This window comes from Ceratotherium simum, chromosome 19 (assembly GCF_057802395.1).
Source record: "Ceratotherium simum simum isolate JZ-2026a chromosome 19, ASM5780239v1, whole genome shotgun sequence".
NCBI classification, from domain to species: domain Eukaryota; kingdom Metazoa; phylum Chordata; class Mammalia; order Perissodactyla; family Rhinocerotidae; genus Ceratotherium; species Ceratotherium simum.
In genome coordinates, this window is record NC_141918.1 from 3799544 (window position 1) to 3824337 (window position 24794).

Sequence of the window (24794 nt, forward strand, 5' to 3'; positions counted from 1 at the left end):
GTATTTGAAGAGATAATTTCCAAGAATTTCCAGAAATACATTTTTTGGGTGAATACATCCAAAGATATATTGTCAAACAAAGACAGCATTGAAGAAGCCCAAAGAACTCAAGCCAGAATAAGTAAAAATAAAGACACAGCTAAGCCCATGATGGTCAAACTGGTAAGAACCAAAGACAAAGAAAAAATTCATAAAACTGCCAGAGAAAAAGACGCATTACCTTGAAAGAAGCACAGTAAGGCTGAGGTTGACCTGTGGACAGAAACTATAAAAGTCTCAAGGTATTGTAATGACACCTTATAATAGCTGAAAATTAAAAACAAAAAATTGCCAACCTGGAATTCAGTACCTGGAGTTAATATCCTCCAAAAATGGAGGTGAAGTACAAATGTTTTCAGTCAAACAAAAGGGAAAGGGTTTGTTGACAACAGAACAGGACTAGAAGAAATAAGAAAGGAAGTTTTTCAGGCTGAATGAAAATGATACCAAATGGAAGCATAGCTTGAAAGAAGAAATGAAGAACATGAGAGTGTAAATATAGGAAGAAATATAAAAGAGTATTAACTATTAAAAACAATGTCTTATAGGGTTTATCACACATGTAGAAGTAAAATATATGGCCACAATAACATGAAAGGTTGCTACCTAAAAAGAAGAGGGATGAACGGAGTGAACTGTAATGAAAGTTTTGCATTATTCAAGAAGTGATAAACGTTTTTTAAGTTATACTCTAAAAAGTCAAGGATGCATATTGTAAAATCTCTAAGGTAGTAATTAAAAATTAATACAAGGATATAAATAGAATAGTAGGAGTAGTTGATTAGTACATAAAAGCTGGAGCAGAAAGAATAGGAGCGGGCCCGGTGGAGTAGTGGTTCAGTTCGCACACTCTGCTTTGGCGGCCCGGGGTTCGCACGTTCAGATCCTGGGCATAGACTTATGCACCACTTATCAAGCCTTGCTGTGGCAGGGTCCCACATATAAGGTAGAGGAAGATGGGCACGGGTGTTAGCCCAGGACCAATCCTCCTCAGCAAAAAGAGGAGGATTGGCAATGGATGTTAGCTCAGGGATAATCTTCCTCACAAAAAGAAAAGAAAAGAAAGAATAAAGAAACAGTGAAAGATAGGGTAAAAAGAAAACAAGTAGCATGATAGTACACTTAGACTCAACTGTATTTGTGATTTCAATAAATGTAAACAGAGTCAATATACCAATTAAAATTTAAAAAATTATCAGACAAGATAAAAAAGAAACTAGATCTAATACATACTTTACAGAATATATACTTTAATTTTTTTAAAAAAAAACAAATATTTAAAAGCTAAATGACAGGAAAATGATGTATCATGTAAACAGTAACCACAAGAGAGGTGGTGTGGCTATTTAATATTAGAAAAAGTAGACTTTAATGCAAGAAGCATCAGCTCAACAGAAAGACATTAGAATCTTAATGCCATAGCCTCAAACTCTATAAAACAAAAGTTGATGGGACTAAAAGGGGTACTAGACAGGGCCACAATCAGATTGAAAGATGGAATACACCTTTCTCAGTAGCTGATAAAATGAAGAGCTAATAAAATGGTAAAACAAGCAGAAAAAAAATAGGGAGGATATGAAAGATTTGAACAATATGCTTAACCAATTTCTACTAAACTACATAGAAAACATTCTATTCCAACAACTGCAAAATATATATTTTCTTCAAAGGCACATGAAACACTTACAAACATAGAATATATGGCAGACACAAAGCAAGTCTCAAATGATTGAAACAGATCCTTCATTAAAGAAAATAAATGGATGACATATAAGCATATGAAACAATGGAGATTTCACTAATCATCAAGGAAATGCAAATTAAATCGCAATGAGATACCACTACACACTGACTGAAATGTCTGAAAAATATACTGGCAATATCAAGTGCCGACAAAGATGCAGAGCAACCGGAACTCTTGTTGGTAGAAATGCAAAATGGCACAGCCACTTCGGAAAACAGCTTTTAAGGTTTATTATAAAATAAAATGTACTCCTATGATTTAGTGATTCCATTCCAAGTTATCTACCCAAGAGAAATGAACCCTATGTTCACAGAGAAACTTGTATGTGAATGCTTATAGTAGCTCTATTCATAATTGCCAGAATTTGGAAACAACACAGGTAGCTTTCAACCAATGAGTGAATAAACTAACTATAGTACATCAAACAATGGAATATTATTCAGCAATAAGAAGAAATCAACTATTGATTTATGCAACGATACGGATGAGTCTTAAATGCATTTTGGTAAGTGAAAGAAGAGAGACCCAAAAGGTTACATATTGTAAGAGTCCATTTATATGACACTTGGGAAAAGGCAAGAAGATAGGGAGGAAAACAGTCGCCAGCAGTTGCCATGGTTGGGATGGGGCATAAGTTGTCTGTGAAGGAGCACAGGAGAACTTCTAGGGTAATGGAACTGCTTTCTATGATACTATGGTGATACATTTTAATATAGATAAATTTGAAGTAATCAACCAGGTTATGAGGGAAAAGATGGAAGGCAGACTGTGACAAATCAATCTAACCATATCACAAATGAATTAGATAACCACACTGAAGAGGATGGAGAAGAAAGTTGCTGATCTACATAACTAGAAAACAATGCTTTGACTTAATACTACAAGGCTAAAGACAAAAAGAACCATGGCTAGACACGAACTCCAATTGGTAAAGATGTTTCTCATGGAGGAATGAGTTAGGAATTCTAAAACTACTTTATTTGTATAGTAGGGTTGACATTATAAGTAAGTATATTGTAGACAATGAGAGCCAGGTTTCTTTCTGTCAAAGAAAGAAGTTACAAACAAAAAGAGAGATAGAGTAAAATGAACCCCGTTGTGCTGGATTGGAGTCCTAGTTAGCAGTATGGATTCATAACACAAGTAGAATGGAAGGCAGGAAAGAAGGGAAGAAGAAAGGAAGGAAGACAAGGAAGGAAGAAAGGAAGGAGGGAGGGAGGGAGGGAAGGAAGGAAGGATGAAATCTTCAAGTAAATAGATACAGAATAAATGTAGATGAGTAAATGTATAAGTTATTATACCTACATATATTTCTTAGCTCTGTCTACTGTGAGGACCAAGGACCAGTGACACCCCAGTATCTATGAACACAGGTGGCACCCAGATTTCTATTTATTTATTTATTTTTTTTTTATTGTGGTAACATTGGTTTACAACATTATATAAATTTCAGGTGTACATCATTATATTTTGATTTCTGTGTAGATTACATCATTTTCACCACCCAATGACTAATTACAATCTGTCCACCATACACATGTGCCTAATCACCCCTTTCACCCTCCTCCCTCCCCCCTTCCTCTCTGGTAACCACCACTCCAATCTCTGTCTCTATGTGTTCTTTGTTGTTTTCATCTTCCATTTATGAGTGATATCATAATGAGTATTTGACTTTCTCCCTCTGAATTATTTTGCTTAGCATAATACCCTGAAGGTCCATCTGCGTTGTCACAATGGCAAGATATCATCCTTTTTTATGGCTTAGTAGTATTCATTGTGTATATATACCACATCTTCTTTGTCCATTTGTCCCTTGATGGACACCTAGGTTGCTTCCAAGTCTTGGCTATTGTGAATAATGCTGCAATTAACATAGGGGTGCGTGTATCTTTACGCATTCATGTTTTCATGTTCTTTGGGTAAATGCCCATCAGTGGAATAGCTGGATCGTGTGGTAGTTCTATTCTTAACTTTTTGAGGAGTCTCCATACTGTTTTCCATAGTGGCTGCACCAGTTTGCACTCTCACTCTCAGTGTATGCGTGTTCCCTTTTTTACACATCCTCTCCGACACTTATTTCCTGTCTTGCTAATTATAGCCATTTGGACAGGCGTGATGTGATATCTCGTTGTAACTTTGATTTGCATTTCCCTGATAATTAGTGATGTTGAACATCTTTTCATGTGCCTGTTGGCCATCTGTATATCTTCTTTGGAAAAATGTCTGTTCATATCTTTTGCCCATTTTTTAATTGGGTTAAGTTTTTTGTTGTTGAGATGTATGAGTTCTTTATATATTTTGAATATTAACCCCTTATCAGATATGTGGTTTGCAAATATCTTCTTCCAATTGTTAGGTTGTCTTTTCATTTAGACCCATTTGTTCATTTTTTCTATTGTTTTCCTTGCCCGATCAGACATGGTATTTGAAAATATGCTGCTAAGACTGATGTCAAAGAGCATACTGACTCTGTTTTGTTCTAGAATTCTCATGGTTTCAGGTCTTACACTCAAGTCTTTAATCCATTTTGAGTTAATTTTTGTGTATGATGTAAGATAATGGCCTATTTTCATTCTTTTGCATGTGGCTGTCCAGTTTTCTCAACACCATTTATTGAAGAGATTTTCCTTTCTCCATTATATGTTCTTGGCTCTCTTATCAAAAATTAGCTGTCCATAGATGTGTGGGTTTATTTCTGGGTGCTCAATTCTGTTTCATTGATCTGTCCGGTTTTTTGCCAGTACCATGCTGTTTTGATTGCTATAGCTTTGTAGTATATTTTGAAATCAGGGAGTGTGATACCTCCAGCTTTGTTCTTTTTTCTTAGGATTCCTTTGGCTATTTGGGTTCTTTTGTCATTCCATATAAATTTTAAGATTATCTGTTCTACTTCTGTGAAAAAGGTCATTGGAATTTTGATAAGGATTGCACTGAATCTTTAGAGTGATTTAGGAAATATGAACATTTTAACTATGTTATTTTTTCCAATCCAAGAACATGAAATATCTTTCCATTTATTTGTGTCTTCTTCAATTTCTTTCAACAATCTTTTATAGTTTTCAGTGTACCGGTCTTTCACCTCTTTAGTTAAATTTACTCCTAGGTATTTTATTCTTTTTGTTGCAATTGTAAATGGGATTGTATTCTTAATTTCTCTTTCTACTACCTCATTGTTAGTGTATAGAAATGCAACTGATTTTTGTATGTTGATTTTGTATCCTGCAACTTTATACCATACTCATTTATTATTTCTAAAAGATTTTTGGTGGATTCTTTAGGGTTTTCTATATATAAAATCATGTCATCTGGAAATAGACAGTTTCACTTCTTCCTTTCCAATTTGGATCCATTTTATTTCTTTTTCTTGCCTGATTGCTCTGGGTAGGACTTCCAATACTATGTCAAATAAGAGTGGTGAAAGTGGGCATCCTTGTCTGGTTCCTGTTCTTAGAGAGATAGCTTTCAGTTTTTCTCCATCGAGAATGATATTAGCTGTGAGTTTGTCATATATGGCCTTTATTATGTTGAGGTACTTTTCTTTTATACCCATTTTATTCAGAGTTTTTATCATAAGTCGATGCTGTATCTTGTAAAATACTTTCTATGCATCTATTGAGATGATCATGTGATTTTTATTCTTTACTTTGTTAATATGGTGTATCACATTGATTGTGGATATTGAACCATCCCTGCATCCTTGGAATAAATCCCGCTTGATCATGGTGTATGATCTTTTTAATGTTTTGTTGTATTCGATTTGCTAGTATTTTGTTGAGGATTTTTGCATTGATGTTCATCAGTAATATTGACCTGTAATTTTCTTTTTTTGTGTTGTCCTTATCTGCTTTTGGCATCAGGGTATGGTTGGCTTCATAGAATGAGTTAGGAATCTTCCCCTCCTCTTCAATTTTTTGGAAGAGTTTCAGAAGGATAGGCATTAAGTCTTCTTTGAATATTTTGTAGAATTCACCAGGGACTTTTAATTTTTGAGAGGTATTTGATTATTGTTTCAATCTCCTTACTGGTGATGGGTCTATTCAAATTGTCTATTTCTTCTTGATTCAGTTTTGGAAAGTTGTATAATTCTGGGAATTTATCCATTTCTTCTAGATTATCCAATTTGTTGCTGTATAGCTTTTTGTAGTATCCTCTTATAATCTTTTGTATTTCTGAGTTGTCTGTTGTAATTTCTCCTCTTTCATTTCTGATTTTACTTCTTGAGCCTTCATTCTTTTGTTCTTGGTGAGTCTAGGTAAAGACTTGTCAATTTTGTTTATCTTTTCAAAGAACTAGGTCTTAGTTTCATTGATTTATTTTCTATTTTTTATTCTATTTCATTTATTTATGCTCTGATTTTTATGATGTCCTTTATTCTGCTGATTTGGGGCTTTGTTTTTTCTTCTTTTTCCAGTTCCTTCAGGTGCACAGTTAGATTATTTGATATTTTTCTTATTTGTTGAGATATCCCTGTATTGCTATAAACATCCCTCTTAGAACAACTTTTCCTGTATGCCATAAATTTTGGCATGTTGTATTTTCATTGTCTCCAGGTATTTTTTGATTTCTCCTTTGATTTCTTCATTGACCCAATCATTGTTCAATAGCATTTTGTTTAATCTTCACATATTTGTGGCTTTTCTGATTTTCTTCCTGTAGTTGATTTCTAGTTTCATACCCTTGTGATCAGAAAAGATGCTTAGTATTGTTTCAATCTTCTTAAATTCATTGAGACTTGTTTTCTGGCCTAATATGTGATCTATCTTGGATAATGTTCCATATGCATTTGAGAATAATGTGTATTCTGTGGTTTTGGGTGGAATGGTCTATATATATATACTAAGTCCAAATGGTCTAATCTATCATTTAAGGTCAATGTTTCTTATTGAACTTCTGTTTGGATGATCTATCCATTAGTGTAAGTGGAGTGTTAAATCTCCTGCTATTATTGTGTTGCTATTTCTCCTTTTATGTCTGTTAATAATTGCTTTATATATTAGGTGCTCCTGTGTCGGGTGCATGAATATTTACAAGTGTTATATCCTCTTGTTGGATTGTTCCCTTGATCACTATCTAGTGCCCCTCTTTGTCTCTTGTTACAGTTTTTGTTTTAAAGTCTGTTTTGTCTGATATAAGTATTGCTACTGCAGCTTTCTTTTCATTACCATTTGCTTGGAGTATCCTTTTCAACGCCTTCACTTTCAGTTTGGGAGTGTCTTTAAGTCTGAAGTGTGTCTCTTGTATGCAGCATATGTACATGTACGGGTCTTGTGTTTTTATCCAATCAGCTACCCTGTGCCTTTTGATTGGATCATTTAGTCCATTGACATTTAAAGTAGCTATTGATAAGAATGTACAGATTGCCATTTTGTTACTTTTGTTAAGGGTGTTTTACTAGTTCTTCTCTTCTTTTCTTTCTTCTCTTTTTCTCTTCCTTTGTGGTTTGATGGCTTTCTTTAGTATTATGTTTGTGTCTTTTTCTCTTAATTTTTTGTGTAGTCATTATAGTTTTCTGGCTTGTGATTACCATGAGGTTCATATATAATAACCTATGTACATACCAATCTATATTTAGTTGATAGTCTCTTTAGTTTGACCTCTTGCTAAAAGCTCTATTCTTTTACTCCTTTCCTCCCGCATTTTATGTTTTTGATATTATACCTAACCTCTTTTGTGTGTGTGTATCCACTACCCTCTTATCATGGAAATAGATAATTTTAGTACTTTTGTCTTTTGACCTTCATATTAGCTTCATAGGTAGTTGATCTGCTACCTTTACTGTAAATTTGCCTTTACCAGTGATTTTATTGTTTGTTTTGATAATTTTCTTATTCCTATTTGTGATCTTCTCCTTTCCACTTAAGTAAGTCTTTTTAACACTTCTCTTAAGGCTGCTTTCTTGGTGATAAATTCCTTTAGGTTTTTCTTGTCTGGAAAGCTCTTTATCTCTCCTGCCATTCTGAATGATAACCTTGCCAAGTAGCGTATTCTTGGGTGTAGTGTGCTTATATTTGTGTATTAGGTAGATCAGCTACGTCTCTCATGTTTGGAGATGTGACCTTATGTAAGAGATGCCTTATGAGGCCCAGCAGTGTGCTTCCCTCTTGTCACCAGTTCCAAATGTTCCAGGAGTGTCCCCTGTGTTGGCTACATGTGTCCTTCTGTTGTGGCAGGGTTTCTCTTGCTGCAGGTGCCCAGGGAGGCTAGGCTGGCCCCCTGGCTGGTTGGTTTTAATGTTTAGCTGACTGTGGCTGTTATGGTCCCTTCAGGTACTTTATCAGGCATGGGGAGCCCCAGCACAGTTGGCTGCAAAGTCTAATAGCACATTCCTGTTACAGTTTTTCTGTTAAGTTAGTAGGCCCCCCAGCATGGGAGGTTGCTAGACTCAAGGGTTACAATTGCTGTAGGCCTCCCACCTGCATGCTGTTGTCTGATCTCTCAGGAGTGCAGCTGAGTGGGGCCGGCCCTAGGCACAGGAGCACCCAATTTTTTCAGGCTTTGGAAAGTGGGGCTTATCCCCTGTGTGGCTGTTTGAAAGCACAAGTCTTTTGCAGCTGACAAGCCCCACCACCCACAGGACCACACACACCTTCAATACAGTCCTACCCTGTGTGCATACTGTAACCCACTGAAGTGGACCCAGTCGCCTCCACACAGTGGGCCCACACACTCCACCAAAAAAATACCATTGTTAATAAAAAGAACCAGAGCTCCTTTAAGCAGTAGTTGATTCCAAGTCTGGGGTAAGGAAAATTCAAGGTAACTACGAAGCATCTTGTGCTAGAGAGAGAGAATGAGAAGGAAAGGAGGGAGGGAGGGTTAGAGGAAAGGAAAGAAAAGAAAAGAAAAAAGAAAGGAGGGGCATATTGTATGCACACCAGCGCCAACTTGCACGGCCAAAGTTGGAACAAATTGAACAACAAAATGATATTTTTGGATTATAATGTAAAAAAATTAAATAATAATCATGAGTCCATACTAATATAAATAAATTAATGGATAAATAAAACAAATGGGGGAAAAGTGACAACTCTTTAATAAGGAAAAATTACAATTAATAAAGGCAGAAGAAAAGATAATAATAGAATATCCCCTCTAGAACACCACAGTAATAATTGCTCCAAGTAAGACCCACCAATAAATGCTAAAAGTAGTGGGCAAAAATTTAAGCAGAAACGGGATGTTTGTATAGTCTCAAAGTACTTCAGTCAAAAATTAGGAATTACAGGAGTGATGTCAGCATCATGGCAGAGTGAGATTTTCCCCGTAGACTCTCCCCTCCAAGATACAACAAAAAGGACATTCATATACCAACAGAGGACATTCACACAACACAAAAGATGTCTGAGAGACCCATGCAGCCTTACATATGAAGGTGGAGGTGCTGGAACCCCCAGAGGAAGTGGAAGGAAGTAAAGAGAACCCCTCTCCTTCCCCAACAGCAACAACTATGAGTCTGCATGGCTCTCAGAGAGAGAGGGGAGAGGTGTGGCCTTCCATGGGACAATCATCACTCTCCAAGTTCTCTCACAGCCCATGGGAAATTCCCACATGGAGGGGACTGTATTGCTCTGAGGGTGTCTTCATCAAGCTAGCGCCCCAGAAGAGCAGATCAGGAGGGAACAGTGAGAAGCCCCCAGGATCACGCCGGCAAAAGTAAGATCCCCTCTCCCCACCCAGTGCTCCAGCACAGCTGGTTGGCCAGATGGCCCACGGATCATGGCAGGCTCAGAATACACAGCTCTTGACCCCCACCCAGTGGTGTTAGGTGGAAGTTGAGACAGACATTTTCAGCACGAGGCAAAACAAACCCATGCCCTCAAGCAGTATGCAAAAATATATTAAATCTCCAAATCAGAAGGAGAGTGACAAGCACCCAGAAGTCAATCCTGAAGGCACTGAAATTTATAACCTAAATGACAGAGAATTCAAAATAACTATCATAAAAAAGTTTAACTAATCACAAGAAAACAGATAGAAAATTCAATGAAATCAGGAACTTCTTCACAAAAGAGATTGAAACTATAAGGAAAAACAAATCAGAAAGGTTGGAGATGAAAAACACAATGGAGGAGATAAAGAAAAATCTGGAATCTTTAAAGAACAGAGCTGACAGTATGGAGGAAAGAATTAGCAATATAGAGGAAAGGAATGCAGAAGTGCTCCAGATGGAGGAGGAGAAGAAGTAAGACTGAAAAGAAATGAAGAAATTCTTCAAGAACTATTCAACTCAATTAAGAGACCCTCTCCAAGGCATATGGTATTAAAGCTGGCAAAAGTCAATGACAAAGAAAAAAATATTAAGGGCAGCAAAGACAAAAAAAATAACCAACAGAGCCGGCCCTGTGGCTTGGCGGTTAAGTGCGCGCGCTCCGCTGCTGGCAGCCCGGGTTTGGATCCCGGGCACGCACCAACACACCACTTGTCCGGCCATGCTGAGCCTGCGTCCCACATACAGCAACTAGAAGGATGCACAGCTATAACATACAACTATCTACTGGGGCTTTATGGGAAAAATAAAATAAAATAAATAAAATTTAAAAAGGAAAAAAAAAATAACCAACAAAGGCTTTCAGTGGATTTCTATGCAGAAATTTTACAGGCTAGGAGAGAGTGGAATGGTATATTCAAAATTCTGCAAGACAAAAACTTTCAGCCAAGAATACTCTATCCAGTGAAAATATCCTTCAGATATGATGGAGAAACAATAACTATCCCAGATAAACAAAAGCTAAGGGAGCTCATTGCCACGAGACCCCCACTACAAGAAATGCTCAAGAAGGCCCTCATGCCTGAAAAGAAAAAAAAAAAAAGAGAGAAAGGGGATACAAAGCTTTGAGCAAGGAGAAAAAGAGGTAGACAAAATCAGAAAAATTGCAGCTCTCTATCAGAATAGATTAGCAAACACTTAATCATAACATCAAAGATTAAAGGAGGGAAAACAAAAATAAATGTAACCTCATCACTTTAACCACAAACTCACAAAACAAGATGGAATAAGTTGTGACGATAATAACTTAGAAGGGGAAGAAGAAAAGGATGGAATCAACTTAGTCTAGGGAAATAAGAGGCCATCAGAAAATTGACTATCTCATCTACGAGACTCTTTATACAAACCTCATGGTAACCACTAAACAGATAATCAGAAGAGAGACACATATGACAAATCAAGAGAAAACTAAGAAAATCATCATACAGAACTAACAAACAGAATTGGTAGTCCGAAGCACATGGGATGAGAAAGAAAGGAAATGCAGAAGATCCAGAAAATGAGTGAAAAAATAGCAACATTAAGCCCTCATGTATCAATAATCACTCTTAATGTAAATGGATTGAATTCTCTAATCAAAAGACACAGAGTGTCGGGATGGATTAAAAAGAAAGATCCAACAATATACTGCCTCCAGGAAACACATCGCTGCTCTAAACACAAACACCGACTCGGAGTGAAAGGATGGAAGATGATACTCCAAGCTAATGGCAAACAAAAGAAAGCAGGTGTTGCCATACTTATATCAGACAAAGTAGACTTCAAGATAAAACAGGTAATGAGAGGCAAAGAGGGGTGATATATAATGATAAAAGGGACACTCCACCAAGAAGACATATCACTTATAAGTATACATGCACCCAACATAGGAGCACCAAAGTACATAAAGCAACTATTAACAAACCTAAATGGAGATATTAATAACACCACAATTAATGACAACACACCCACTTACATCAATGGATAGATCATCCAGATAGAAAGTCAATAAGGAAATAGCAGACTCAAATGAAAAACTAGACGAGATGGATTTAATAGATATATAGAGAGCACTCCATCCAAACACAGCAGATTATACATTCTTCTCAAGGGCGCATGGAACATTCTCAAGGAGAGACCATATGTTGGGAAACAAAGCAAGCCTCTATAAATTTTAGAAGATTGAAATATTAACAAGCATCTTTTCCAACCATAATGCTATGAAACTAGAAATCAACTATAAGAAAAAACTGGGAAACTGACAAAGATGTGGAGACTAAACAACATTCTACTGAACAACCAATGGATCATTGAAGAAATTAAAGGAGAAATGAAAAAATATCTGGAGACAAGTGAAAATTAAAATACACCATACGAACTCATATGGGATGCATCAAAAGTGGTCCAGAGAGGGAAACTCATAGCAATACAGGCCCACCTTAACAAACAAGAAAAATCCCAAATGAGCAATCTTAAACTACACCTAACAGAATTAGAAAAAGAAGAACAAACAAAGCCCAAAGTCAACAGAAGGAGGAAAATAATTAAAATTATAGCAGAAATAAATGATATTGAAACCAAAAATATAGTAGGAAGGATCAATGAAACAAAGAGCTGGGTCATTGAGAAGAAAAACAAAATTGACAAACCCTTAGCCAGACTCACGAAGCAAAAAAGAGAGAAGGCTCAAATCAATAAAATTAGAAATGAAAGAGGAGAAATTATAGCAGATACCACAGAAACGCAAAAGATTGTAAGAGAATACTATGAAAAACTATATGCCAACAAATTGGACAATCTAGAAGAAATGGATAAATTCTTAGACTCATACACCCTCCCAAAACTGAATCAAGAAGAAATAGAGAATCTGAATAGACCAACCACAGTAAAGAGATTGAAACAGTAATCAAAAACCTCCCAAAAAATAAAAGTCCGGGGCAAGATGGCTTCTCTGGAGAATTTTACCAAACATTCAAAGAAGATTTCATACCTGTCCTTCTCAAACTATTCCAAAAAATAGAGGAAGATGGAACACTTCCCAACACATTCTATGAGGCCAAAATCACCCTGATACCAAAGCCAGACAAAGGCAACACTAAGAAGGAAAACTGCAGAGCAATATCACTGATGAACATAGACGCAAAAATCCTCAACAAAATATTGGCAAACTGAATATAGCAATACATTTAAAAGATCATACACCATGATCAAGTTGGATTTATACTAGGGACACAGGGATGGGTCAACATCTGCAAATCAATCAGTGTGATACACCACATTAAGAAAATGAGGAATAAGAATCACATGATCATCTCAGTAGATGCAGAGAAAACATTTTACAAGATCCAACATCCATTTATCATAAAAACTGTCAACAAAATGAGTATAGAAGGAAAGTACCTCAACATAATAAGGCCATATATGAAAAACCCACAGCCAACATCATACTCAACAGGGAAAAACTGAAAGCCATTCCTCTGAGAATAGGATCAAGACAAGGGTGCCCACTCCCACCACTTTTATTCAACATAGTACTGGAGATTTTGGCCAGAGCAATTAGGCAAGAAAAAGGAATAAAAGTAATCCAAGTAGGCAACAAAGAAGTGAAACTCTTGCTATTTGCAGATGACATGATTTTATGTATAGAAAACCCTAAAGAATCCATCAGAAAACTATTAGAAATAATCGACAACTACAGCAAAGTTGCTGGATACAAAACCAACTTACAAAATTCAGTTGCATTTCTGTACTCTAATAACGAACTAACAGAAAGAGAACTCAAGAATACAATCTCATTTACAATTGCAACAAAAAGAATAAAATATCCAGGAATAAAGTTTACCAAGGAGGTGAGAGACCTACACAATGAAAACTATAAGACATTATGGAAAGAAATCTATGAAGACATAAACAAATGGAAAGACATCCCATGCACATGGACTGGATGAATAAACATAGTTAAAATGCCCATACTACCTAAAGCAGTCTACAAATTCAATGCAATCCCAATCAGAATCCCAATGACATTCTTCACGGAAATAGAACAAAGAATCCTAAAATTCATATGGGGCAACAAAAGACCCTGAATAGCTAAGGCAATCCTGAGAAAAAAGAACAAAGCTGGAGGCATCACAATCCCTGACTTCAAAATATACTACAAGGCTATAACAATTAAAACAGCATGGTATTGGTACAAAAACAGACACACAGATCAATGGAAGAGAATCGAGAGGCCAGATATAAACCCACACATCTATGGACAGCTAATTTTCAACAAGGGAGCCAAGAACATCAATGGAGAAAGGAAAGTCTCTTCAAATAAATGGTGTTGGGAAAATTGGACAGCCCCATGCAAAAGAATGAACGTAGACCATTATCTTACACCACACACAAAAATTAACTCATAACGGATCAAAGACTTGAGTATAAAACCTGAAACTATAAAAACCTGGGAGAAAATATACGCAGAACACTCTTTGACCTTGGTCATAGAGGGATATTTTCGAATTCCATGTGTACTCAGACAAGGCAAACAAAAGAAAAAATAAACAAGTGGGACTTCATGAGACTAAAGAGCTTCTGTAAGGCAAATGAAACCAGGATCAAAATGAAAAGACAACCCAACAGTAGGGAGAAAATATTTGCAAATCATATATCTAACAAGAGCTTAATCTCCATAATATATAAAGAACTCACACAACTGAGCAAGAAAAAACAGACAACCCAATCAAAAAATGGGCAGAGGATATGAACTGACAGTTTTCCAAGGAAGATGTACAGATGGCCAATAGGCACATGGAAAGATGTTCAACATCACTAATCATCAGGGAAATACAAATCAACACTACCCTAAGATATCACCTCACGCCACCAAGACAAAAAGTAACAAATGTTAGAAAGGTTGTGGAGATACAGGAACCCTCCTTCACTGCTGGTGGGAATGCAAACTGGTGTAGCCTCTATGAAAAATAGTATGGAATCTGAACCTGAAGGAGAACCTGAAATTAACAATCCAAAGAGGCTTATGCACCCCTATGTTCATTGCAGCATTATTCACTATAGCTCCTAAGTGTCCCTCGACTGATGATTGGATAAAGAAGATGTGGTATGTATATACAATGAAATACTACTCAGCCATAAAAAAAGAGAAAATTTTCCCGTTTGCAACAACATGGACGGAGATGGAGGGTATTTTGTTAAGCAAAATAAGCCAGAGAGAGAAAAACAGACACCACATGATTTCACTCATATGTGGAAGATAAACTAACACATAGACAGAGAGAACAATTTGGTGGTTAGCAGGGCCAAGGGGGTTGGTGTAGTGGGCACAAGGGGTGAAGGGACGCATTTATATGGTGACTGACAAACAACAATCTACAACTAAAATTTCACAGGTGTTATAAACTATTATGACATCAATAAAAAAAAATTAGGAATTACGAAGAGATAAATACAGTGGAGAAGCCCAGCAGACACACCTTAGCCAGTGATCAAGGTTAGCCCCAGTGGCAATGAGACGTGATGTCAGTCACCCCCCGTATGACACTGGGAGAAGGGTACTTCACCTCATTAGTATTCTTGCCACAACATCCATAACCACTGTCTAAATACATGCACCCCTGTGTTCATTGCAGCGTTATTCACAATAGCCAAGACTTGGAAACAACCTAAGTGCCCATCAAGGGACGAATGGATAAAGAAGATGTGGTATATATACACAATGGAATACTACTCAGCCATAAGAAAGGATGAAATCCAGCCATTTGTGACAACATGGATGGACAGTGAGGGTATTATGCAAAGTGAAATAAGTCAGAGGGAGAAGGTCAAATACCGTATGATTTCTTTTGTTAAGTAGTAGATAATAACAACAATAAACAAACACATAGAGACAGAGATTGAATTGGTGGTTACCAGAGGGGAAGGGGGGAGGGAGGAGGGCGAAAGGGATAATTCGGCACATGTGGGTGGTGATGGGTTGTAATTAGTATTTGGGTGGTGAACATGATGTAATCTATGCAGACATAGAAGTATGATGATGTACACCTGAAATGTATACAATGTTATAAACCAATGTTACTGCAATAAACAAAAAAAATAAAATAAACACAAGAAAACATCACACAAACCCGCGTTGACAGACATGCTTCAAAATAACTTAACAGTATTCTTCAAAATATCAGGGTCATGAATGATAAGGAGAGACTGAGGAACTGTCGTAGAGTGTAGGACACCAAGGAGAGAGACGTCCTGGACTGCATTCTGAAACGGGGCAAGGACTTTAGTGAAAAAATGGTATTGTACCAATGTTAATGTCTCAGTTTTCATAAATATTCCATGGTTATGTTAGATGTTAACATGGGTGAAGGGATATAGGAATTCTATGTACCATTTTTGCAACTCTACTATAATTCTGAAACTATTTCAAAAAACATTTTTAAGTTTTTACCTATGAAAGGGCTAAAGGATTTAGGATGATGGGTCGAGGTAACCAGGAGACTTCTTAATGAATATGTTTTATGTAGTTATGATTTTTGAGCCATGTGAAGGTATGAACCATTTAGAAATAAATTAAATATTTAAAAATAAATACAAATAAGAGGGAGTAGGAATTTATTCTTTAGCTACTCTCCAAATTTTGTCCAAAGATTTAGATAAAAGGCTGTTCATGTGGCATATGATGCAATAATATGCACTATTAGAGGGAAGACATAGACATACATATATCATGAAAAAAAGTAAAACAAAATAAAGGGATTTATGTAGAGTTGGTGGCAGAAAGTAGTCAAGCCTTGGGATCTCATATTATAATGTACTATCAAAATGAAGTTTCCATTGCTATTGTTTGTGAAGCACAAAAGTACATCACCAACGATGCCAACAATAATTTAGATGCTTTGCTTCAATTAGACTCCTAGTAAGTGTTCAATGATTGAGTCCATGTTGCCTGTCTCTGCCTCTCCTCTACAGATCTCAGACAGTCTGTTTCAGCAGAAAGGAAAGAGATATAGACCATGGTTTTACGGCAGCCTTTCACTAGACTGCAATATACTTTACATACATGAAATAATGAGCAGGAGAAAATTGATCGGAGGGACACGATGACCATAAAAACTTTTCCACGTTTATTTTCTAAAATTATATTTCCATGTTCAACTGAGAACCCAGTTGTGAGTTCAGGGTTTGGATCTGCAGATTTGCAATTATTTAATTGTACACAATATTTAAATATTTTCTTCTATTTACATGTGCCATTGCATGCTAACTGCACTCTACTGTGTAACTAAAGTTCAGATTTTAAAATTTGACCATATTTGCTAGTGAGGTTTTGCTGTTGACAGAGATGCTAAGGTGACTGACTGTGTGCTTGGTATCTCTTCTGTGATAACAGACAGCTGCTCTATGGCCCTGCCATCCAGCAGGTAATGATTTCTTTATGTTACATTTTTGTTATTATTCTGACAATCTCAATTTAAATTATTTTCAAATCAATTTGCCTCCAAAAACCAGTGAATTAGGACACATTTTCCTTTTTTATGCAATTACTCCATATGCTTAGGGAAAACATAGTATTCTTAAGAAAGGATGAGTCATATTTTCTAGAATGCCAGGGTACCTTATAGCCATGATTGCTTCATGGATTTGCTAATACCCAAATCTAACTCTGCTTTCCTCATCACGTTTGGATTTATACCCAAGAAGCAGGCTTCTATCAGCTCTTTATTCAACTTCTCTGAATTCCTTTTGCGGATTTATAAAGGCTTTCTGACACAATGGTTATGGAAACAGCTAAATGCTTCTTTGTGATCACTACTTCTTACACAATAAAGATTATCTGATTGGATCAGTTCCTCTGATGTGTTCTTTTTCTTGAATGATAAGTTCTAGATTAAAGTGATTTCTCTTATTGGAAAATTTTACTCTCCTATCAAATTTGTGTTCTATACTCAACTTCCTACTCCTATTAGACTAGATTCTCATCATATCTTGGTCTCTTTGTGTCCTGATGGAAAGACATTTTTTTTCTGGACGTTTTTGCATGCTGTTTTTGTTATTGTTGTTGTTGTATTTGCCTTTGTGTGCGAATGTGTGTTAAATTTTTTGTTTCACTGAATAAGGACTTAAAGATTAAGAATTCCTAAGTACTTCAAATTCCATATGCAAACTTGGTTGTCTTTTTGACGTGGTATTTTATGAAGCTTAATTTAACATCAAGCTGTTGGGTTTACAACAGAATATCTAAAGAACTTTCACTTCATTTTAAATATTTGGGATAGAACAGTGTGTTACTATTTTTGCATCTGGTTTCAGGGCTTATTGGAGCTTCAGGATCTCTGGTGCCGTGTGGCTTCCTGAGGCCTGAGGAATCACTGTCCTGTGGCACACCCCTTCCTTACACAGATATGACCCTTCACGGCACACTTCTTAGAAAGCTGTGGTTCTGTATCCCCATCTATTAGTTAATTTCACACCCATAGATATTAGACATTTCCATGTTCCCTGGCAGAAGTCTCAGGTTCATCCAAAGGAAATGGCCTCCACCAATCGGAACAGACCGTGATGCTGGAGCAGGGTCCGGAGGCCCACTGCTGCACTGTTGAAAGATCTCAGGAGGTCCTAGCAGAGGCGTCTGGGTGGCTGTGGTAGGAAAGAGGACCCCACTAGGTGGGCTTAGATGAGAACTACCAACCAATGGGAAGCATACTATATTTATTCTAATCTAAGAAGTCATCAATGGTAAAATGAACCATTATTTTATGTACTACTAAAAAACAAAACAAAACAAATGCCACCAACTAAATTGTCACAATTCTTTCTCATTATTTAGAATTTTATGTTATTCCATTGAAAGAGCTCTTTTAGATATACAGAAATACTTCTAAAATAGGTTTTTTTATTATATGTCACTTTGATGCATATATAAAAAAGCTAAATTAATTAGTCAAGGTATATTCATGAAATTTATTTACATTAAGAATGTCAGTCTTCTAAATCACTTTCAACATAGCTACCAATTTTCAAATTTCCCCAGACATCATCATCTGTGTCACCCAGAGCATGGAGAATATAACATTTTTAGAAGACTGCTCCACTGTTATCTCTGGTATTTTTCTCCAAGGCAATATTCTGCCAGCTTTTTCTCAAGACATAAAAACACATAACGAGTGATGACCGTATCACAACTTCCACCAGTAATTGTAGAAGACAGCCCCATTTCAGACATGATCAAATGTGGAAAAAAAAGGTTCTTCTTTGACTTGATAAAATGCGGTAAAATCAGTTTAACAACTCATATGACTATCCTGGTCTGCTGATTATCAGCCTTGCCTGCGTATGTATTATAGTTGGTGTTTACATTCCACTTCGTGTGAGGATATCTGAATATTTCTCAAATATTAATAGTGCATATTTTATTCACAAGTATTTAAAACCTATAAGTGATATTATGCCCATCTCAGAGGTATGACAAAGATTAAAACTTCATTGTTTATCTGCCAAAAGCCAGAATGAATATTACAAATCAAGAGAAATTACAGCTAATTTGTGAATTAATTTTGTGAGTCTAATTCTGGGACTCTGACTTGATATGAATAAATCAAGAAAAAAAATCCAAATTGAAGACAATTTTAAAAACTATAATATAAGAAAAAGAGAACTGTTGTTGTAAAAACTGATAAAATAGCACAGAGAAGGATTTCTTTACAAGGAAAAGAAGAAAATTTGAGAATTCCTATCTACATCCACAAAAATATGTAAGGGCTTAAAACTAAGGGGGATCAATGGGAGGAATAGTTTATTATAAAGGAAGCCAGAGTTCCAAGAGATCTTTGAATGAGACAAGAATGCAAAGAAGCCTTAAAATATCAATACACAAGTCCATTCTAGAATTAAGAAAAAGCAATAATGCTATAGAGTATTGAATCAGCATAGAAAGCATAGAATTAAGAATATCATAGAATGCAGAGAAAGAGGAGGAAGAGATGAAACAGAAAGAGATAAAGATGATAGAGATATATGGGCATTCTGGAGAAAGAAACCAGAGGACGTGTAATAATCAATGATATAAATGAAGACAACTTTACTGCACTGAATAAAATACGTTTACTTATTAAAAGTGTTTACAAATTCTGGGCCAATTAATGAGAAAAGATATACATATAAATATAGCCTATGGTGTTTGTTGGTTTGTTTGTTTTATTTCCAGGATAAATTTTTAAAAATCTTATAAGAAGCGATGCAGAGAAAAATAAAACAGATTACCTTTAATGAAGGGAACAGAGTCAGCTAAATGTTTCTTTCATCAGTACTTCTTCACCAGAAGATGATGAAGAAATGTCTGCAGAGTTTTGAGAGAATAAAGGTTGAAAAACCAGATTTCTATACCCAGCCAAGTTGCTATTGAACATTGCTATGTAAAGGAAACATGAAGACAGTCTTAGATATGCAAGAAATTGTACTCTTAAAAAAAAAAAATCAAAGCTACATTTAATTGAAAAGTTTGGAAAGGTATTTGCCAAAATGTTAGCCATTGATATTTTTTGGGTAGAGGGATTATTGATGATTGCCACTTCTTTATTCTCTTTTGAATCATTATTTTCTTAAAGATATTCATTAAGCACTGTGTAGCAATGTAGAAATTACATTACTACACAATCCTAATCATCAGAATTTATTTAATATTACATAATATGTATATTATGCACAAGGGAAACAAATCAGTTCAAATTTAACAGTTACTGAAATTGCACTCTCTCTCTTAAAAATGAAGTTGACCCAAAGTAAAATCTGTGTGCCAAAACATAACTCTTTAAGTAAAGAGAGCTTGTGTATAGATTGTGCTGAAGTATCTGTTTTGTAAGCTTTTTAAATGTCTAGAGGAAGTTTTCTCCTTATCTAGAAATTATAGCAAGCATATATATGGATACGAGCTGAGAATTAGGTTGAGCTTAGCCCCAAACTTGCAAAACATACCAAAATGACAATGTATGTTAGCCCATAGAAGGATATTTTAAATAGGTTTCCTCTAGTAAATAATGTGCAAAACACTGAGTTTTTTGTAACTTGCCTCAAATTTTAACATCTTTAGTGATTTTTGCTGTGCATCTATGATTTTGTTGTACCTTTTAAAAAAATTGTATTTAGTAATTGTAGCATATCTTCTATGTGTAGTGTAGAAAATTTGCAGCCTAGAAAATACTTCCAGAGAGAGTGGAGTGATTTAAACACTACAAAATATCACCATAATTTCATGTTCATATTGACTACAAATTTGAGGAAAATATTTTAGGTCTCATAATAAAAATGAATGCTTCTCAGAAATAAAATATCAACCTATTCTGAATTTCAAGATTTCTGTGTATTTAAAATCATAACAACATTTTATCTGTATTTGAATGTCATATCTCAATAAAAATACTTTATATTTTTCTAGTCTTAAATCTGAAAAAAATCATTTTTATATAAAGCCTTTTCTCCCACAGCACACTTAATACGACCGTGCCAATTTTACTGTTTTTATAAAGTAGTTTAAACATTAGCAAAACTTTATTATTTAGTAGGTAAATGTTAATATTTTACTAACAAAATAGGGCAGAAATTCTGATGCTCTATGGCTTTGTGAGGAGGGCTTGGTGACAGTCTACTTTCACAGCAGATATTCAGGACCAAGCACAGAGCTGGGAGCACAGCAGAAAATTCAGTAAATATTTGTGTGATGAATCAAGGACAGCTATTCCAAAATGGAGCCAGGGGTATAAAATTTATAATCGCTACTCTGAAGACCTTTATGAAAATGCTTTAAAACTTAATATTTCTCATCTGTCATTACAAATTTCCTTTGACATATAAAATCAATATATTACTCAATTTTTGAATATTCTTTTTAATGTTGCCACATAGGTCTAAAGTCCTTTCATAGTTCATTGAAATGTATTTGGGCTTATTCAAATATGTTATTATGTCAATTCTCCAGTTTAAATCAAAGTATGCAACTTGAATTGTTCTATAATAATATCTATTCTCTTGAAGAGAGAAGGTAGAATGGTGATGAAAAGAAAAGAAAAACAGAGAAAATCAAGATATTTGGCTTGAATTTGGCCTTAGGGATATTTAATTTATTAGATAGTATCTGCTGATTGCCTGCATAATGTCCATTCTTTTGGATGGATTTTTTTTTTTTTTCCTTATTAAGAGGAACTTTGGTTGATGTGCCCTGCTGAGAAAGTACATTTTATGATCTCTTTTGTAGGGAAACAGTAATATAAAAGCAGTTCTTGGGTGGAGCCTCTGGGAAATCCTTTTTGTGACTAAGATGGCTGGGGTTCCTGCCACCGTCTTGAATAAGGAGGGAACCTTGACCATGGAAGCCTCATGCTAAGGATGCTGAAGCAGAAAGATTGAAAGAGCCTAGGTTCCAGATAATTTTGTGAAACTTCCGTTTCAGCCCTGAACTGCCTGCCTTTAGACTTTTCGACTTTAGTAGGTCACTGCTATTTCTAGACTCTGAACTAGCAGCCAAACACAATTCCTGACTTACTTAAGATATAATCTTGACCCTTAGTAAGTACAGTATGATTATAGTCCAGTCATAAAATGCTTTGGTTATCCTATTTTAATTGTGTTCGTCATAATGCTAACTCATCTCACTAGGCTTTTCTAAGAGATAACTACTTACCCATTTTCCTTCATTCTCTAAATATTTTCTGAGCAGTCATTAGGACCTTAGAATTTAGCAGTATATATTTTGAGATGTATATTTTGAGTTAAATTGCTAAATAATTTGTATTTAATCATGACTAATAAACCAACAATAAAAAACAACATAATTAACAATTTTTGAACTTATATGTCTAATTTAATCACATAGCTAAATATGTACTTTAATGTTAACTAGAATTTTTCTCCTTTGAATAAAAATGCATATTTGAATATTGTGAGGATTTGTTTCTCTACAGTTATGAAAATACACATTGTGAAATTCTTAAACTTTGGAGAAAGTTACAAGATTATCTGAGTAGATATATTCTCTTCGTTTTTGATTAAGCAAATATTTATTAAGGACCTTCACACAGCACCAGGTGTAAAAGACCTGAACCCAGACTAAAGGAATTCATGATGCTCTCTCCAAATTGTGTGATAAAAAGTGTATGACAACTGTTCTAAGTATGTTTTAATTTTGTTTGCTATTATCAATTTTTCTCTCTAAGAGATGCTGTTGTCAATTGTATTTATTACTTTCTACCTGGAAAAAAACTTGCGAAAACTCAAAATCTACATAAACTGAAATCTTGGAAATGTGTGCTGAAGGCAATGTAACATCAGTATCCATCATCTGGAATCTTAGCCTCACGAGATGCTAGTCAAGAATGCTAGCAACTGGGACTTTCCTTTTAGGACTGAAAAAAAACCTGTATGTACCCAAGTTCTTTCTACTTCAATTCAAAACTTTGCCTAGAATTGAATCCACTAAAAAATGATAAAGTAGATTTGAATAAATACTTCAGAATTCTTCATTTTGAGATCTTCTGGGATTAAGTAGCTTTGAAAATTCTGGCGCAAAACACAAGGGAATATTTCTTTCTGGCACATCCAAACATCTAAATCAATATAAGAAGTTTGTCATGTTTTTAAAATATAACTCAAAATTAACACACACGTAAGTGTTGTATTCTTCCTTTTCTGAAAATATTTTTTCTATTGAAGATGTTAAGGTCAGAATCATCTTTGAAAAATCATCAGTTGGCTATTTCTATAACAAGAGGAGGTCTTTGGCTTGATGTGACATCTGCCCTTTATGATAGCAATAATTTTACTCTTCTGAAACGGGCACACTGTGTCACTTTGTATTAGACGAGTTTTCAATTTCAAGTGATCAGGAGAACTGACTTTCAGCAAGATTGAATAGCTCACCTTTTGGCTAAAAGACATTGTTTTAATAACACTGTTTATTCTTAACTCTTTTGATTTCCAGTAAATATATGAGTTATCTGCCAAGAGTGGATATTAAATAGCTGCTAGTAGGCTCTTTAAAGTATGAAGCCATGTTGGCATTAAGAAAAATTCTCCCTTTAGTGCTAGTCCCTTGGTTTAAAGAGATGCCTGACCAGTGATCTGTAGACTCATACTTGTGCCTGTATTTCATTTAACAGTGTTGACTAGAAGGCTCTAACATATTTAAATTCTGTTTTATTTAAAAAAAAAAAAAGTACTCTTTGTGACCCAAAGAGCAAAAACATGTACATCAGATCATTTGACCAAGACAAAACAAACATTTGATGTATTAACAATTCGTAAGGGAAAAAAAGAAGCAGGTATCAGTTAAAAAGAAATATCAGAGTAAAAGTTATAGAATGGAAAATAACGGCAAAACTTACAAGTTTTTTAACTTTTATGTCAATGTTTTGATGGAAATTCATAGCCATTATATACCAGTACAGTGTGCAAATATTTTCTCCTTTTGCTTATTCTTGGAAATATGTATGTTTGTGTTCTCTGGGGAGAACATTTTTCCCACATAAGGAACTGTTCAATTTATGTGGAAAACATTTTTTACCTGCCCCCTTTTTCTTACCATGATGCGCACTGCACTGCCTTCTTTGTTAAGAGCCTTACCTGAACTTTAAAAAGAAATTAGAATTAAAGTGGTTGCGATTTTCTCTTATCTTTTTAATATTGGATTTAAATGCTGTCCTTGATCTTGTCTTCCTAAAATACGAATAAAATTAACTAGTTTTTAAAAAATAGCTTTAGTTCCACCCTGTGTGGCTTTGATTTTTAAAATCATGCACTATGGAAATTGGAGTGGATATAGTCCTTCAGAATTCAACTGAGCTGTTACAACAAAAACATGAGTCAGAGATGAATGCTTGGGTTAATAATCAGGTTTTCAAGAAACTTATATATGTAATAAGTAACCAACTCTCAGATACTTTTTTCCTTTACTAGAGTCTGTGTTTCATTTTTGCTCTTTCTACTAAGCCTTTTGCAGATTTTTCAATGCCCCCAAACAAATGTAATTTCTCATAATTCTCATTTCATCCTGAAAGAATCAGAATCCCATACTGATTTATGAGGATTCTTCTGCTTTTACCTTCTTGAATTTTTTTTTCTCTGCCCTGCTCATTGGACTAGAATTAAGAAAAATGAAAAACCCAAGCCCTACCACTTCCCCTTTTCTATCATTTTTATAATCTCAGTTTCATTCCACTTGACTGGAAACAGGCGCCACAGAAGGAATACTTCCCGTCCAGAACCAGGTCAATGTCA